The sequence below is a fragment of the Drosophila simulans genome, chromosome 3R, assembly GCF_016746395.2.
Source record: "Drosophila simulans strain w501 chromosome 3R, Prin_Dsim_3.1, whole genome shotgun sequence".
Classification (NCBI taxonomy): Eukaryota; Metazoa; Arthropoda; class Insecta; order Diptera; family Drosophilidae; genus Drosophila; species Drosophila simulans.
Genome location: NC_052523.2, coordinates 688,742 through 698,463, shown reverse-complemented (window position 1 = coordinate 698,463; position 9,722 = coordinate 688,742).

Below are 9,722 nucleotides of genomic sequence, written 5' to 3'. Positions count from 1 at the left end.
CGCCCACTCTAACGCCCTAAAACCGCCTAACACTGCCACTGCCACATTTTAAAAAAATTTTGGATATTATTGTATTACTTATTAATTAGTCTTGTTAACTTCCCTAAAAACTTTTTGCCACGACCACTCTAACGCTCTAAGGCCGCCGAAACGGTCATGCCGACACTTTGGAACAATTTCTAAAGTCTTTCTCATTTTATTCCCTAATATCTATCGATATCCCAGAAAAAAGATGACATTTCGCGCTTGCATTCACACTAGCTGAGTACTGAGTAACGGGTATCGGATAGTCGGGGATCTCGACTATAGCATTTTCTCTTTTTTTTTCTATAACAGGAAGAGCTTTTATTTAAAATCTGTCCTAGGCTGACAATAATTAAGTGTTGTGTGGGGACGTTAAATTAAAGGATACATTGCTATTTTTTGGGGGTTAATTCTCTTGAGTGTCCTGTGCAGCCATCGGTTAGTGGGTATCTTTATTGCTCAGCCAGTGGTGAGGTCGAGTGGATGTGTTCTTCTCAGTCGCCTGTTGTCCAGTGGGTTGATTGGGTGGTATTGATTGTTTGGGTGGTATTCTAAAAATATATGTATGTTCATATTCACTATGTTTAAATAAAACGCGATTGAATGCTAGTATATCTACAGAGATTGTGTGTAGACAACACAGGGTTCGGCTTTTAACCGAATGTGCACGATTGTAAAAATATGAGCAATCGGCAAACTATCAGTTCTTATATTTCTTAACATATTCAAAAGAGTACGTATTTCATTTCATTTATTCCAGAAATAATGACATACAAATTTTTGTGATTTCAACAATAATAAGAATACAGGCCAAAAATTAAACCTTATCTACTTAAATATTAATATTGGATAAAATTATAATGAAAATACTATACTGATTGGGAAAAAATTTCAAGTAAATGAAAACAAAACACGTAAGCAGTTAAAAATATGCTACTATTTAAAAATTATAATTAAGGTGGCTAGGACCGATCATTTATACGCTGGTGCACAGATTCTGGACACTTAATTGAGAAATGTTGTGACAATCTTATTAATCTATTATAGACCATTTCGATATTGGCTCAGTTATGTAAATCAGCTGTTGAGTGATGCCAGGGGAGATTTATATAGTTTTAATATTTTGTTTTGCCTGATTTGTAGCAGGTTTGTGTGAAATTTGACTGTATCTGACCATACTGGAGCACCGTACAAAGTTACTGCTTAGAAGATTGACCTGAACAGACGACACATTTTGATATTTGTTGTTGGAATATATATATTTTTGCGTTTATGTTTAAAGTATTTTGCTTTTGTCTTCTCTGGACTGCCTGCAATTTTCCACTTACAAAAGTAAGATTCGACCGAGTCGTAAGCTACCTGAAGGTTTGCAGTTACATATGCTTGCGAGTAATCCAGAGCAAAGATCGATGTTGTGCAATGGGTTAAGGTTGGGAAATCTGAGGTATAGATATTATACAATATTAGGGATAAGCATGAGCGTTGGGGACAACCGGCGGGAATATTTACTGTCGTGGATGTGGCTTTTCTTAAATGGACAATAAAGGATCGGATCGGAAATTCTGAACAATTTGTATGACCAATGGGAGAAAATTTAAACAAAACCGTTTATGGATTAGGCAATCATGCCACACTGAGTCAAAGACGGCTTTAATGTTGGCTTTAAGTTGACTTGGACCGAAGAAAGTTGATTTTGATACTTTTTTAATTCTAATTGGTGATTGCACTGTGTTGTGCTCGCTACGGAAACCAAATTGTTCACATGGCAAAATATTATGGGATTCAATGAATAGGGTTATCTTTTCTTTTATTACTTTCTCGAGTATTTTGCTTAGTAAGGAAAGTAGGCTAATGGGTTTATATGCGGACAAAGAATCTGCCGGCTTGTTAAGCTTTGCAATAGGAATAACTTTTGCACATTTCCAAGTAAACGGAAAATAGCACATATTAATCACACAGGTCAGAAATTTTACTCCTTTTAAGGGAAGAGCTTTTAGACAAAGATTAGCAATACCATCACAACCCGGAGATCTATTATTTTTTAGCTTTTTAATAAAATTTTTTATGACGCCATATGGGATTAGAGAGCGATATTCCAGGACTTATTTCGAAAGTCGAGTAACGCTTTTGTAACTAGTTTAATAAGCCACTTGAAGAGTATAAGATCGGTATGCTGTCTATATCTTAGCCAGTTTCGCCCCCAAACATTTCTGCTTTTTATGAGGTTAACGATATTCTGAGGCAACGGTTTAGGGGAGAATTTAATTCGTTTTTTAGGAAAACTAAAATCTTTCGCATTGCGGAAGATTTCGCAAAAGACATAGCATCAATATCATCAATATGGGGAAGCGATCTATTACAGAAGCGGGAAAACTTCTTCCAATTGGCTTTATGTCAAAGCAATCGAAGATATCAGTAAGTGGCAAGTCATTAGTAACTTCTAGGAGCACAGGTAAATGATGTGAACTGAGAGTGTTTATTACTCGCGGAGTTATAAGATATTGCGGGCGATTTGTTGGGAACAAGTCTAGAGCATACGGTTGACCGTGCCTTCCTGCAGGGATATAGGTGTGGTCATAGGGATATAGTTATACGGTAGGTAAAAGTTGTTGCTTTCAACTTTGGATTTTAGCAGGTTTCCCCATCAGTTTCCCCTGCGACATCCCCATGACTGGTGTCGGCAATTTAGGTCACCTCCTACAATGTAAGGCCCATTTGAGCGGATTAGTTGGTGAATGTCGGACAAAAAGAGTTGTTTTTTCTACCTACTGGAAAGTAACAAGAGGAAATAGATGTCAAAGTGCCATCTATATTTGTGTTAGGAAGACGTAGCAAGGAATGGCGAATACTTTTTTTATATATATTGCCACCGCCACCCGTCTTTTGTCTGTTCGATCGCTTCTATAACAGCTACAGTTGCATATTTTAACTGAAAAGGTATTTTTTAACCAGGTTTCAGAAACTAGGCCAATTTCAACATTTTTATTATACAGAAAATGAGCTTGTCTAACATTTTGGAAGGAATTTAAATGCAAGTGAAGTTATCACCTCAAATTGCTCGGACAAATTACTAAGACCTTGATTCGCATTTAGTTTAACTATTTATAAGCTCGAAAGTGTTCGATTTTAATTCGTCTAGTGAAAAAAAATCAGCACTGTTGGTATTTGTCAATGAAGGTTCTGCATTGAGACTAGGGAAGGCTCTGAGGTTCTTCTGAATGATTTCTGACAGCCCTTGTTCTCGGATTATTTCATTCCCGTATCTTCATAAAGTTCAGCCTAGCTGGGCATTCCAACGAAAGGAGGATGCTCTGGCACTCATTTGACTTGTGGCTTTGCATACGTTAAGTTTTGATGGCACATTGAGACGAGCCGTGGCCAAACATCTGACAATTATAGCACTGGGTAATTGAATTCGATCTCCGCTTTTGATAGTCCCGTTTGACTCTAATGTGGTCGATGACAGAATGGCTTTTCTTTAGCTCGCTCAGGCGGATTGTCTTATTTACAAAGTACACAACGTGCAAAGAAAAGGAGCTGTTGTTCTGCCTTTTTCTTTGGACCAGCTTAACATTTGTGCATTGGAGATTCATACTAATAAGCTGTATTTTTAGCGTTTCTGAATGGCTTTATAAGGTCTCATGTTTTTTTATTGGCAAAGGAAAATAAACTCATGCAGCCTACTTTTTAGATGAGTGTAGATTGTCTATGCTTTTAATATCCGTGCAGTGCAGTTTTACTCCTATAGAAATTCTTCTGATGAAGTAATCTTGAATTTTGAGTACATTGCACATTGGACTGGCCCTTAAAAATAAATTTCAAACCGCCGGGCAGAATTCATTTCTACTAGGGCCCAAAACAACCAACAAAAAATTTGGGGCCGATCGGATAATGTTTAATGGCCTCCAAGTCGCCCCAAAGTTGGATAATTTGGTTTATATGGAGAGATTACTCATACATACGTAAAGCTTGGCATCTGTAGCTATTAAGTGCAACTCAATCCTGTTTGTTGAACAAAACTCACGGAACTTGCTGGAAAACTTCTGCCTTGATCCACTATAATACGACTGGGAACTCCAAAGAAAGACATACTTGACTTTATAGCTTTAATACAATTTTCCGAGTCAAGAATCTGTTTATGCCCTCATCTCTTTGCTGTTCTTTCTATAGAATCTGGATGAATCGGTATAAAACGGAAAAATATTTACCACTCCGCAAACGTTATATTTGATCCGAAATCGTATTTAAGTTTAGCTCACGAAAATCGATACACAACCTGCCACTACCTATCACTAGCGTCCTTCTTCTTGACTTATAACATTGGACCTGCAAATGGAGAACTGCTTTTCGAATTAGATTAGCTTCAAGCATTTGTTCTATCTTTTCGCTAACTAAAGAGCCTCTAATCTGCGCTGAGTCGATATGGGCGCTTCAATCAGTACACCGATTGGCCAACTTTCCCACAAAAATGGCACATGGTCTGCAACTGCGCTCTTAACTTTTTCTTTTCTGGGCCAGAATCATCTTCGTTGTTACGTTTCTTGAAGGCGTAAACTTGCAGCTGTTGCAGAAGCTGATTGCGCACCACATTAGTCGTGAACACCCAGCGCAACAAATTATTATCGAGTTGTGCCATGTGAGCCAACGCTACCGCTCCTCCAAATTCTTGGCCTTCCATTTAGACAGCAACAAGGTGACAATGCGACTTCCATACTGGGCAAAGCTCTCTCCAGGTTTTGGACGTCCAGTTCCTTTAACTGTGGCCATGCCAGCGAAGCATGTCTGCGACAGCCATTGCGATGCACTGGCTTCTAACGCTTTGCTCAACGCTATTACGAGCGCATTATGTGCAAAGATTAAATACACCGTGGTGCACCATGCAGATGGATCCGCTCCAGCGCGCTGTGGTCCAGAATTCGATTTTTTTGGCATAAAGTCTAAAAATTGAGATACAGACTTAAAACTTTGTACATTTTGTTCTTAAATCACAAATAGTTTGCGCACGAAATTTGGAGTCTGTGCGACCACGCCCTCTCTTGCCTCCCATATTAACTACTGGTATGACTCAGGAGTCAACGAAATATTATTATTATTTTTTTTTTTTTTTAAAGTCGTGTATATTGTTGTTTTAAAAATAATCGCCCTCTTCTTCTTCTAGTTCAACATTATAAATTTCCGAATCTGAACTCGAATGAGAATCAGAATGTGAATCCAATATTTTGTCTCATAGATCAGGTTTAAAATTAGACTGTATTTCCAAAAGACTTATTACTGCCTTCGAAAGTGGTTTTTCCTATTTTTTCTCTCTCTTTCTTTTAAACTAATTGTTGATAATAGTGGGTCCGAGTAATCAATCGCTCTGTGGAAAATATCACTCATCCTATTGATCCGACTATTTTTCCTTGCATGTGATAGTCGGTCCCTTTTGTAAAGCTTATTCCGGGCTTCACTCGCATTTTCAGTTTCCTTTTTAATCTTTCTCCTGCATTTTGGTAAGATAAGTTTCGGCGTTCCATTTGCTTCGGTGTCTTGGAGTTTTCAAAATCACTAACAAGAATTCTTATCTTAGACGCCATCCACTTGGTATGTTTTGCAATATATATCGGTCAAGTTGTCTGTTACACTCGGGCAGATTTCTTTTAATGAATAATTCAAAATTTAATATTTTTTTGTCAATCTCTTCTGTCTTTTTCGATTCCTGATTATTGTTGTTGATTGCGGAATAAACGTAATCTGAAAAATAACTTATTTGCCTATTGTTCCGCCTCCAAATGTTCAGAAGGTCGCTATGTCTTGCCTATATAAAATCAAATTTTTAAGAAAACGAGCAAAAATGGGCAAAATACATATATTACCTACATAAGTTAAAAACATCATACCTTGGCATTTATTTTCCATATTTTACTATAATTTTTGGATGCGTATTAACGATCATACCACATGCAAATGTAAGCAAATAATTTTTCGGAAATTGCATTCTCTCAATCAGCTGTTTAACACTTCACCTTTAAAAGCTCATAAAACGATTTAGTGAAGCTTTCGGTCAATTTTGTTTTTGGTTTTTATTTATATGATTAATTTTCTATTAGAAAATAATTGCTAAAGGACGATATATTGACATAAAAATTTAGACTTTATGCCAAAAAAAACGAAATCTGGACCATAGTGCAGCGCTGTCAGCGCAGAATTTTGGCGGTGCACTGTGGTCCAGAGTTCGTTTTCTTTGGCATAAAGTCTAAATTTTTATGGCAATATATCGTCCTTTAGCAATTATTTTCTAAAACAAAAAATTTCATATAAATAAAAAACAGAAATCAAAATATACCGAAAGCTTCACTAAATCTTTTAATGAGCTTTTAAAGGTGCAGTGTTAAACAGCTGATTGAGAGAAGGTAATTCCTACCAAATTATTAGCTTACTTTTGCACCTGATTCGATTGTTGATACGCATTCATAAATTATAGTAAAATATTGAAAATAAAAGCCAAGGTTGTTTTAACGTATGTAGTTATTATATGTGTAGTTGTACTGTTTTTGTTGTGTAACATCCAATTTATGTGTATTTTAACAGATAATTCTAAAGTGTCCCCTGTGTTTCGTGGAGTATAACTAATTTTCTGACAATTTCTGACCAAAGTTAAAAACGAATGTTTGGACCTTTAACTATTATCTTGGACAGTAAAGTAATATCTTTTGCTCATTTTTGCTCGTTTTCAAACAATTTGATTTTATATAATAGGCAAGTTCGAGTTCAGACATAGCGACCTCCTGGACATTTGGAGGCGTGACAATTGGCAAATAAGTTATGTTTCAGATTACGTTTATTATCAACAACAATAATCTTGAATCGAAACAGAGAAGAGATTGCCAAAAAAATATTAAATTTTGAATTATTCATTAAAAGAAATCTGCCCGAGTGTAACAGACAACTTGACCGATATATATTGCAAAACATACTAAGTGGATGGCGTCTAAGATAAAAATTCTTGTTCGTGATTTTGAAAACTCTAAGACAGCACAGCAAATATATAAGCACCAGGCGTTTAAATAAAAGCCATAACAGCGACATATATCCGCCCTATATTGATGTGATCGAAGCAAAATTACAGTGCCGACCAGAGGGTATAAAATACTGCTCAAGTGCTACTACAAAATCTCTATATCACCAACGATCCATAAAGTACTCGTCCACGAATTTCAAATCAATAATGCGGCGCTGGTCGAATCAATACGATGAGTGATATTTTTCACAAAGCGATAGATTCCTCGGACCCACTATTATCAACAATTTGTTTAAAAGAAAGAGAGTGAAAAAATAGGAAAAAACGTCTTTTGAAAATACAGTCTAATTTTAAACATTCACATTCTGATTTTGATTCGACCTGGAAACTAGAAGAAGAAGAGGGCGATTATTCATAAAACAATATATCTAAACACACTTATTATATTTACAAAAAGAGAGAGAGGGCGTGGTCGCACGGTCCATTTTGTGTGCAAACTATTTGTGATTTAACAACAAAATTTACAAAGTTTGAATACTTTATGGCAAAAAAATCGAATTCTGGGGAGTCTCATCCGTTTTGTTTATTAGCTTTGTAATATTGGTGCGGCAGCACAGGAAGTTCCGATCAGCTCAACCAGTCAAACTTCACTGCAGGGGTTTTCTTACTTTTTCCTTCTTCCTCATATTCTCTAATATCTATACTCACTGCCGTTCACTACATTGTCATCCTACTCTAACACACTATTTATGACAACCCGATCGGACCTCACTCAGCTGCAGAGGCTGTCCGTGCCTCTCCCGCAGTGCTTGTCAGAATTTTACCGCAATACTACAATTACATCAGAATATGAAATCATAGAAATAATACCCAGAATTCGAAAAGTCCCGCTCCGACATATGCTTTATATGGTCGGAAAAGGTTCATACTTTGCAACAAATATAGTATATCCTTTTACTCTACAAGTAACGGGTGTAATTACCAATACCAACAATAATACAATACGAAATTATACAACTCAGATCGAACTGTACACCCATGCAAGTCAAATAAACTTTGAAACGGCTGACACGGCAGGTTGAAAGAACAGTCAAAAAAGATCGATAATAGTACGAGAAACCGGGTGTTGCTAAACGTGGCTCCTGACACCGGTTAAGTTGTCACGAAGTACCACCGGCCATTTGCCGAGCTCGGCATATTCATTTCTTGGCGAGCTGAAATCCAGACGTGTCCATCTCCGAAATCCCGGAGCTGAAGGGACATTAATTGACAGCACCGGACATAAATTACGTAAAAAAAACACGGATAAGTACATGCAGCGTGTACCGATATCTAAAAATAATTTAATCATAAATCATATTCTTGAATAACATGGAGTTTCCCTACTTTTATAAGCTAAGCAATTTAAGGCGCCTTTTAATATATACTTAGAGCTACTCCGATGTATCGCAACGGCCCCCAGGTCGGGACCTAATTTAAGCGGCGACAAAAATACGTATATGTATGAAGTCATATTTATTATTTTAAATTTTATCAGTATTGAGTACTGCGGAGGCCGGATAGACTGGTGATCCTGATGATGAATAAACATAGTGAGGTATTTGCGCCACCCAAACCGGACAATTCATTATTTCGAAGAACCATAAACAATAAGGCACTTCTTTAATTTCCATATTGTATGCCATCTGCGCATTATGCGTTAAAATCATTTCTTTGGAAACAAATCCTAAGCAGTTTTGCCTGCTCTCTTTGAATCTTCTAAACTTAAGGATCCAATAGTATTGCTCTCCCGAAATAGAGTATTCTTAAAACATTGAGGCTTCTCCTCAAGCATACTTACATTTTATTATGATATTTATGATATCCGAATAAAGAAGTTCAATAAAAACCTTCGTCAAAATATTTCTTCTGAGCGTTGTCCTTGGTCAATTGACGGGATTCAATAAAAAATATAAAAAGTATTTTACTATATATATATTCTTTAACCTTTTATCTAATACTGTATTATGCAATACTTAACAAGAGAGAACGCTATAGTCGACTTCCCCGACTATCAGATACCCGTTACTCAGGTGGTCCAAGTGTGACCGAGAATGTTAAACATTTTTCAGGAAGTCGGTAGAAATCGAGGCAAAAAATTAATTTAAATGCTATAAGGTGTGGCCGTAATAAATTTGGGCGGCTTTTGGGGGTCAGAGTGGGCGTGGACAAAATGTTTTCGGCATATCGATGAAAATTGACAAACAACTCATTTAATCCAAAAAAAGTAAATCATTTCTCGAAAGTGTGGGCGTGTCAGACTTGGGCGGTTTGTGGGCTTTAGAGTGGGCGTGGCGAAAAGTTTTTTTGGAAATTCGATAAAAATGTACATGGCTAAATAGTAAAACACTTTTTAAAAGTGTGGGCGTGGCAGTTTTGGGCGTTAGAGTGGGTGTGGCAAAATGGTTTAACAAACTTGTCTATGTCTCTAGAATCTGTATGCTGAGTCTCAACCTTCTAGCTTTTATATTTCCTGAGATCTCGACGTCCATACGAACAGACACACATGGCTAGATCGACTCGGCTATTGATCCTGATCAAGAATATATAAACTTTATATGGTCAGATACTCTTCCTTCTTTTCCTTCTTCTACTTTTCAACGAATCTAGTATATAGTTTACTCTACGAGAAAAAGGTATAAAAAGGAATACTCACCAA